This window comes from Argopecten irradians, chromosome 4 (genome assembly GCF_041381155.1).
Source record: "Argopecten irradians isolate NY chromosome 4, Ai_NY, whole genome shotgun sequence".
NCBI lineage: Eukaryota > Metazoa > Mollusca > Bivalvia > Pectinida > Pectinidae > Argopecten > Argopecten irradians.
Window position 1 is genome coordinate 232,501 of NC_091137.1, and position 9,759 is coordinate 242,259.

General features: G+C 31.9%; 1 pseudogene; it reads left to right on the forward strand.

Annotated features, from left to right (window-relative positions):
* Positions 1 to 9,461, forward strand: part of LOC138322022 (NFX1-type zinc finger-containing protein 1-like) — a 54,834-nt pseudogene extending 45,373 nt beyond the window's left edge.
* The last annotated feature ends 298 nt before the right edge of the window (positions 9,462 to 9,759 follow it).

Genomic DNA, 9,759 nt, shown 5'->3' on the forward strand with positions numbered 1-9,759 from the left:
ACCCTCAAATAAAAACAAAAAATATCAACTTTGTCAAATTGTAAATAAAAACAAATTTGTTATTTGTTTTTTCAACGTCCTAAACCCCACAGCCAAGGTCAAAAAAAAATGTTCCATGTAATACATTTAAAAAACAAAAAAAAAAAAAACAAAAGTTTATAAATGGACAAAAAACAAAGTACCAAAAAAACCAAAACCCAACCAACCCTATTAGGTAAAAAAAACCCAAAACATTGTACAAAAAAAAAAAAAAAAAATCACCTCCCTCACCTTAAAAAAAAACAAACAAAAAAAAAAATCGTCGGGGCATCCCCCAAGCAATGAAACAAAAAAACATGTCCGTGAATCATTAAAAAAAAAAAAACCTTAAATTCAAATTCATGTTTCAACCCAAACAAAAAACAAAAAAATCTTAAGTAAACCAAAGTAAAACCTTAAAAAAACAAAAAAAAAAAAAAGCCAAAAAAAAAAAAAAAACCACAAAAAAAAATGTTGAAAAACTAAAGGCCAAAAAAAAAAAAAACCCAAAAAAATTAACCAAAAACTATAAAACAAAAAGGCCGCAAAAAATGAAAAAAAACCCACCAAAAAGGTTTCAAAAAACAAACCCCAAAAAATCTATATCCCATTTAAACCCAGTTAATAGACAAAAAAACCAAAAATAAAAAAAAAAAAGTAAAAACTAACACCAAAATAACACCACCCCCAAACCTGAACATCAACGACCCCCAAGAATACCGCAATAAAAAAAATCCAAAAAAAAAAACAAACCCAAACCTTATATCAACGGAATATAAAAACAAAATAAACCCGTAAAATTAAAATGGCAAAAAAAATGCCAACCCTTTCAAAAAAAAAAAGAAAAAATAAATTTAACTCAAAATTCAAAAAAAAAAATAAAAACCCCGTGAAACCAAAACAAAAAAACCCAAACAAAAAAAAAAACATATAAAAAATAAAAAAATATACGTAACCTAATAAAAAAAATCAATAAAAATGAAATTTTGTTCCCATAAACAATGAAAAAAAAAAAACATAATTGTAAAAAACAAAAAAAAAACCCCACAAAAAAAAACAAATGTTCAAAAAAATGGTAAACGATTTGAAACACAAAAAAACCTCCCCCAAAAAAAAAATCAAAAAAAAAAAAAAAAAACCTAATGACACCTTTTGTCAATAAACACCAAAAAAAACAAACCAACAAACACCAAAAAACAATTAAAAAAATCAATTAAAAAAAAAAACCAAAAGAAAAGGTAAAGTCATTTAAAAAAAAACCCTGTATGTAAAAAAAAACGTGTATAAAATGTCCGTGTGTTTTGAAGAAAAACAAAAAAATTTTGTTATGTCCCCCCAATACCCACACTTGCCCTTTTTTTAAATTGAAATCATAAAAAAAAAAACACAAAGACAAAAAAACAAAACAACACAAAAAACCCCGTCAATATTAACATGAAAAAAAACGAAACAAAAAAACAAAAAAAAGCGCCAAGCAGGAAAAAAAACCAATTTCTAAAAACTATAACCAAACCCACCAAACAAAAATCAAAAAAAAAACATACAACAACAAGCGCCAATAATGACAAAAAAAAAAAACCAAAAAACCGACCACAAAAAACAAAAAAAAAGTCAATAGGGAAAAAAAAAAAAAAAAAGTATAAAAACAACATTAGTCGCATTTTTACGATCATGCAAAAACAAAGACAAAACTAAAGAAATCAAAATTGGGAAGTGTCAAACCACAAAAAACAGTAATTCCAAAAATCAAAACAAAAAAAAAAAAAAACAAAAAAAAAAAACCTCAAAAAAAAATCTAGTACAAAAGTATTCGATACAAGAAAAAAAACTAAAATAAACCCCAAAAAATAATTCTTGCAAACCAAAACATTGTAAAAAACCCCAACCCAAAATGTTATAACAAAAACCCTGCGAGTTAACTTCAAATGAACACCAAAAAAAGAGAAAAAAAAAAAAAAAACAAAAACAACCTGCCCACTGTCAAACGTTAAAAAACCAGTTCGCCCCAAACCAAATTAACGAACAAAAAAAATTTCAACCACAAAAACCTTTACCACCCCAAACCCAAAAATGCAAAAGAAAAACCCCAAACAAATTTCTAAAAGTAGTAAATCAAAAATGAAGTGTATCAAAAACATTTGTCAAAAAAAAAATGCCCTTAAAAACCAAACCAACCGAAAAAAAGTAAATAATCAAACACAATTAAAACAAAAACACCCCATAGGAAAAAAACTAAAAAAAACAAACTGACCCAAAAAACACGTCTTCCTAGGCAAAAAAAGACAAAAGAACAAAAAAAAAACTGAAAACCAACAAAAACAACAAAATAAAGACCAAAAACATACAAAAAGTAATAAAAATAAAAAACAAAAAAACAAACCCAAAAAACACCATAAAAACTGTCGTAAAAATCAAAACGAGACGTGTATATGACCAAGTGCGATTTGATAGATGTATTGCATCGTTTGGCGTTAAAAGACTCAAAAAATCCCTGATCGACTTAAACCAAATATCTGACAGATAGGATGTAAGGCAGATGATCAATGGGACGTTTTACATGGCATTGATCTCCAAAAACATGCCCACGCTCTTGTCGTTTGGTTCGGCGAGATTATTACCTGGGACTTTAATAAGGATGCAAAAAGTGTTATTCACAGCGATGGGAAAGGTTAGCAAGAACAAGAAGTCAACTGCGTCTCTGCATGAAAATTACAAAAAAAAGTAAAGTTTTCCTCGTCACCATTTTGTCGATTAACGGCAAATTTACAAACGACATCAAACGGATATCAGGAAATTTCACTTGACTATACAAATTGATTGGAATGCCATGTTGACAAAACAAGCAATGTGTTTTTCTTCTTTTTTGTTTTTTAAAATCTTATATTCCCCTACAAACAAATTTATTATCTTTATCTTATTCAACTAGATTTATGAAAATGAAATAATTTTTCCAGTAATGAATATATTTATTGTTATTAAATCATGTATATCACAACCAAAACATAGTGAATGTCAAAAACTAAAATTTCATGAAATCCATCATTATGACAACACTTGCTATCTCAAAAGGTCGTAAACAATAAGACACTTACGTCAATGATAATTTATCAGAAAATCACAATCCCCAAAAATATATATATTGAATGAAAAAATATTGATGTAAAAGTAATGAGATCTCCATCACATGATAAATACACGGTTAACATGAACAGACTGAAGTTCCCAATCCACTAGCAATGGACGACTGTGCAAAAAGTAACACATAGAATCTGCTATTCTTTCTGTTGAATGTTATCTAGTCGTGAAAGTTAAACTGTTTTGATGGGTTACATTTTCCCGTGAATGTATTGTTCTGTATGACAAAAGAATCTATTGAATTGTCATCCTTCAATCAAATAAAACACACGGCTTGGGTATTGTCATTTATCAGTTCTATGCAATAAAATAGTTTGTCAATCACATTGTTTGGTTCCCTCAATATAAAAAAAGTGCCATAAAAAATCACATACAACAAGAAAAAATACAAAAAGGTTGTAGCTAAACAATAAACAAAAATGAAAATGTAGATTTATTGAATTCATTCCCTTTGATCATATCCCATCCCGTGTAGAAAAGCAAGTGTTGTGTGTACGTAAACCACGAAACAATGAGATTTCAGCACACGACATGTCCTAAATATAAGTTCACAGTGTGGATCTTTAAACATTTGTTATAGTTTCTTGACTTTCTCAATAAGAAAACAGTTGTTGTGTTCTTTGTTGCAACCCCAAAATAGTGTACTCGATATTGGTTAGTAGAGAGCTAATAGCGCTGCACAGCATTGCCAAATTACATTTCCCGAGACCCCCATTATACTAAATAAAACATCTGGGGTTATTTACATTAATAAACATAGTACTTTTCTGATGGTTTACTCTACTGCTTAAATACCTTTTGAAGCAATAATTTAAAAAGATGATAAAGCACCTATACTCTGTGTTTTATTTCTGGAATCAGCTCATCAAAAAAACATTACATAAAAAGATGGATATTAATATTCCCTACGCACGTTAACATGGGAGTGGAGTCCCAATGATTTATCATGCAGCCCATTGTTAAAGCGTATCTATACAGTAAATCATTTGGCAATTCTATGAATGTTTATACGAGAAAGAGCTGTAATTCTACGTCGGTTCTAGACCCGATGCTTTTTAGCGTACAAGTAATATGGTAAATACCATAAAAGAAATCTCAAAAATCCCTACCAAATCTTAGATGTGAAAGGTATCGATAAATGGCTGAAGCCCTTTTTTTACTCCTTCCCGTCTACATTGATAACGAAACTGTCAGCACCTGCAGTTTGATAGATATCATTTTGTTCTATGCTAAAAAATGCATCGAAAGCTAAATTTATTTCATGTTATCCAAAGTATAGAACGTTAACAACGGTACAAAGCGGGAAATTAAACAATCCAACATCAGTATATGTGATGTGAAATTGTAAATGCCCATACAAAGATGAATGGAGTCCATACAAAAGAAATAATTCGACATGGGCTGAGGGGGGCGGGTTACAAAGAAGATAAATAAGAACGCTGAATGTTTCAAATAATGAATAAATCAATAATTGGCTAATGAAAAATAAATAACTGTTCAAAGGACACACGTGACAAAAAGTACAGACAAGGACTGATCAAAGTTTTCACCTATAAACGATTAAGATGCTTAAAGTTTAAGTCTGAATCATTGCCTAAAATCCACTGCTGGGACAAAAACCTGTTAATAGTAATGTCTACTGCCACAAATTTTATTGTTAAATTTTACTGTTTCTTTCAAAAAAAAAAACTAGACAGTCGGAAAAATGGTTTGCTCTCCATTTTTTGACCATTCCTACGTAAGAGACTAAGAAACAAAAAGACGCCATAGCTACGGTCACTAAATAATGCATGTGGTTCTATGTGCATTTTCTAAAGTGTCATTCAACATTGCCAAAAAAAAAAAAATAACCTATTTTTTAGGAGATTATTTCAGAGCTGAAGCAAGTGGGCCCAGAACTATTCTTGTAGTGAAATTATTTCAGAAAAACAACAGGGATCCCCCCATAATACATTTACCGAGCATGATTTATTAAGCCCATGGACATGTGCCTTCGATACACGAAGATAATGCCTGCTGAAAACAACGGCATGATTAGTAGTGTCAACTACAGGAATCAGAACTCGTGCGAATCAAACTCAGCGACACAAAAAAACTATAAAACAAGCTACGCCGCTTACTTACCAACTAAGATAAAGGCGACGGCCGTACACATTCACTAATTCTATAATTAAATGATTGCCATCGCCCTACAAGCAACACACTTCCATCATAGGTATACATACCCAAACAAATGAGCCTCAAATACGGTCCGACTCTGCGATCTTTACATGGTTTTACATCACTGAGCTAACAAAAAACACGAAGAACTTAGAAACTGCTACTGTTTCACTTAGGTACAGTGAAAAGCCGAGTCATTGAAAAGCTCTTGACTATGCGACAAAATAGCAGATACATCGGAGACCGAATGACAACGGTCAGTGTATGAACAAAACATATAATATGTATTTTGATGAGGAACGTTAAAAAAAAAAAAATTTGGTCTATGCAACTTTTTTCTCTTTTGCTCTAAGATCCCCCCCCACCCCCAAAAAAAAAAAATACATTTTTAAACAATAGTATACACTTTATTATACTTATTGTGCCTCTTAGATATCGTTTAAGAACTTTCATCTTTTCATTGTTGAATATATATGATACAATTGTTAAACATATGGATAAGGGTAAAGAAGTAAGAATGGTTTTCTGTGGTATTAGTAAAGCATTTGACCGCGTTTGGCATGATGGTCTTTTATAAATTAAAAAAATATGGTATTAGCGGAAACATGATTAAGTGGTTTTCATCGTACTTATGTAATAGGATGCAGAGAGTGGTCGTTGATGGATTCAGATCTTCTTGGAAAACCATTCAGGCAGGTGTACCACAAGGTTCTGTGTTAGGTCCCTATCTCTTTCTTTTATACATAAATGATATTAGTGAAAATTTAAATTCTAACGTAAAACTATTTGCTGTCACATCATTATATACACTTATAGAGGGAGACGGACATGAATCTGCAAATATCTTAAATTCTGATCTTAGAAAAATCACTTTGTGGGCAAACGCTTGGGGAATTGCTTTTAATCCAGATAAAACAGTAGCTCTTCTATTTTCAAGGCGGACTAACTCCCAGGCTTTACATCCTGACCTAGTCTGTAATAACCGTACAATAGTGAATGTAACTAACCACAAACATCTTGGTCTCTTCTTTAATTCTATGGCTAATTGGTCGAATCATGTCAATTTCATTTATGAAAAAGCATATAAAAAGATAAATATACTCAGAACGTTAAAATACAAAAAGATAGAAAGTCTTTAACAACTGTATATACTTCTTTTATCCGACCAATTCTTGAATATGCTAGTATCGTGTGGTCAAATTGTACCAAGGCAGAATGTGACCTCTTGGAGTCAATCCAGCTTTGAAGCAATACGTATAATTACTGGTTTAAGAAAGGGTCAAGTCATAATACATTAATATAATGAAATTAGGTATTGTAACTCTCATTAAGAGAAGACATCTCATCATCAAAATATCACTTTTTATAATATCTTCAACAATAACTGTCCCAACCATATAAAAGACCGACATACAACCAATTCATTAACACCAGTAACTGCCATATACTTTTCGCCAGAACTATATTGTTTAATATTCCAACCTCCAGAACTCAAATATACAATAGTAGCATTTTTCCGTCCATTAATGTCAGAATGGCAACTCTCCGTCCTGTCCGTTTCCCTCTATGTCACCATACGTGCAATAAAAAAGGAATGTTTACAATCTGGTATTGACCGATAATTTTCCAATATGTTCGGAAGCATTTAAATATTCTGGCGAGAGGCAAACAAATATTACATTGTGCCAATTAAGAACCAATTAAGAAATTCCGCTAGTAATTTAAACTCTGATTTATTTAACTCCCATTTAACCGACAGTCCTGCCTGCCTGTGTGGTTTTCCAATTGAAGATTCCTATCATTATTTCCTTTATTGCCCTCTCTATAATAATCAAAGAACTCGCTTGTGTAATTCTATTCTTGCACTAGATATCAACATTCCTCATTCTATCGACACTTACCTCTATGGATATAATCGCCATTATTTTAATTCAAATGATAAACTATTGAAAATTGTACATGAATACATTAGAGATACCAGACGTTTTGTATGAGATGTCATTGACACTGAGAACATTTAATTCTATTCATTAAGATATTGTGAACATTTATTAAATATGCTTTTCCACCAACGAATGCTATTTTCTCTCCATCAAATACATGAGCAAACGAATTGATGTTTTCTACAGAAAGTTTAACTTCTTTTCTACTTCTAAATAAAAATATAAAATAATTTATTACATCCCGAGAAATGTCCATGCCACTGTGCCCTATATGGAACACATTCACCAAATGTATTGTAAATTACTTCAATAGATATACATTAACATGATTAAATGCTAATTATTGCTCAAATAATGAAATTCATTTATTCCTTGTTGGTGGTGGAGCATCTTTAAAATATTGTAAATATTGTGATACTCATCTGACAATAATTTCTTATGTTTTATTTTAAGCTTATGAGATTCTCCTAAATAATTTTTAATTTCTGTTAACGAGATGCTATTTCTATTGATGGATTTTATGTATTGTACTGTTATTCATGTAGCTACCGAGAGAGGGCTAATATAGGCATAGCCTGTTGCCCAATCCCAATTGTAATACTACAATAAAATATTCTGAAATGAAGTGGCAAAAAAAAAAGCTTTACCCTTTCAAAACCTACTGTTACAAGCCTATTCAAGAAACTCTTTGTTAGACTATTGCACCAAAAATTTTGAGGATGATTGTGAGAAATGGCGTCAAAGAAAACAACAATCTGGCTTTTTGACAGTTGTTTATAATGGAAAAGTTTGGAAAGAATTCCAAAGTGATAGCAGAAATAAGTTTCTATGTACCAAAAGAAAGTATGGACTTATGCTAAATCTGGATTGGTTCCAACCATTTGATCATGAACGTTATTCTGTAGGAGTTTTATATGCTGTTGTCATGAACTTGCCAAGGAAAGAAAGGTTTAAACTGAAAAAATATTATCCTTCTTAGCATTATACCAGATCTGAATGGGGAACCTAGCATGAATTCCTTTTTAGAACCTTTAGTAAATGAGATGAAAATTGCTTGGGATAATGGTTTTTGGATGACATCTTTCAATAGCAAGAAAAAGGCCAATGTTTTTAAATTTGCTTTCTTGCGTGTTGGGATGTGACATTCCTGCAACAAAGAAATTGTGTGGATTTTTAGGCCACAATGCTAAATTTGGTTGTTCTAAATGTTTTAAGGAGTTTACAGATGGAGTAGGACACACAGATTACAGTGGATTTGATGTAGAAAACTGTCCAAGGCGTTCTTTGGAACATCACAGAAGGGTGATAGAAGAGTTAGGTACTGCAAGAACTCAGACTCAGTTACAAGAACTGGAAAGCGAATTTGGTATTCGTAAATCTAAGATTTGTGAATTGATATACGTTGACCCAATTAAAATGTCTGTTGTAGATCCTATGCACAATTTGTTCCAAGGAACAGTAAAGAAAATGATAAAAAATTGGATGGACCTCAATGGTTTGAAAGTTGATCACTTAAAAGATATACAGGCAAAAGTTGATAGAGAAAACATATCATTTGTAATGGTAAAGCATTTATGATTATTGGTACATTATATCCTGATCACTTGATGAGTTATAAATATCAAATGACAAACATATGAAATTCACATAATGTGATATTTGAAATTAGAATAGCAATAAATTTTGTATAGGGAATATTAATAAATTTTGTATAAGAATTTTATATCCATATGTATACATTTTGTACACTGAGTTAAAACACCATGTGCATGGTAAGATGTGTCTCAATCTATTATATATTTTGAAGTGTACATTGTTTGAAGTGAGCTAGTATAATATATTGTATTTAAAGAGTGTAAAATATTATTGGTATTTTGCCTTGTGTCACTTGGTAAAACACCAATGTCGCATTGCAAAATACCACGTTGCCCTGTGCCACTTGGTAAAACTACAAATGTCGCGTTACAAAACACCAAGCTGGAAGGGTGTATCGCCCTGTGCCACTTGGTAAAACACAAATGTCGCGTTACAAAATACCATGCTGGAAGGGTGTATCGCCCTGTGCCACTTGGTAAAACTACAAATGTCGCGTTACAAAACACCAAGCTGGAAGGGTGTATCGCCCTGTGCCACTTGGTAAAACTACAAATGTCGCGTTACAAAACACCAAGCTGGAAGGGTGTATCGCCCTGTGCCACTTGGTAAAACACAAATGTCACGTTACAAAACACCAAGCTGGAAGGGTGTATCGCCCTGTGCCACTTGGTAAAACACAAATGTCACGTTACAAAACACCAAGCTGGAAGGGTGTATCGCCCTGTGCCACTTGGTAAAACACAAATGTCGCGTTACAAAATACCATGCTGGAAGGGTGTATCGCCCTGTGCCCGCACTGATGAAGCAGCATTTTGTAAAAACAAATGCGCCAAATACCGCTGGAGGTGTATCGCCCTGTGCCGCTTGAAGCAATTTTGTAAAAATTTATTAATGTAAATTGTGATAT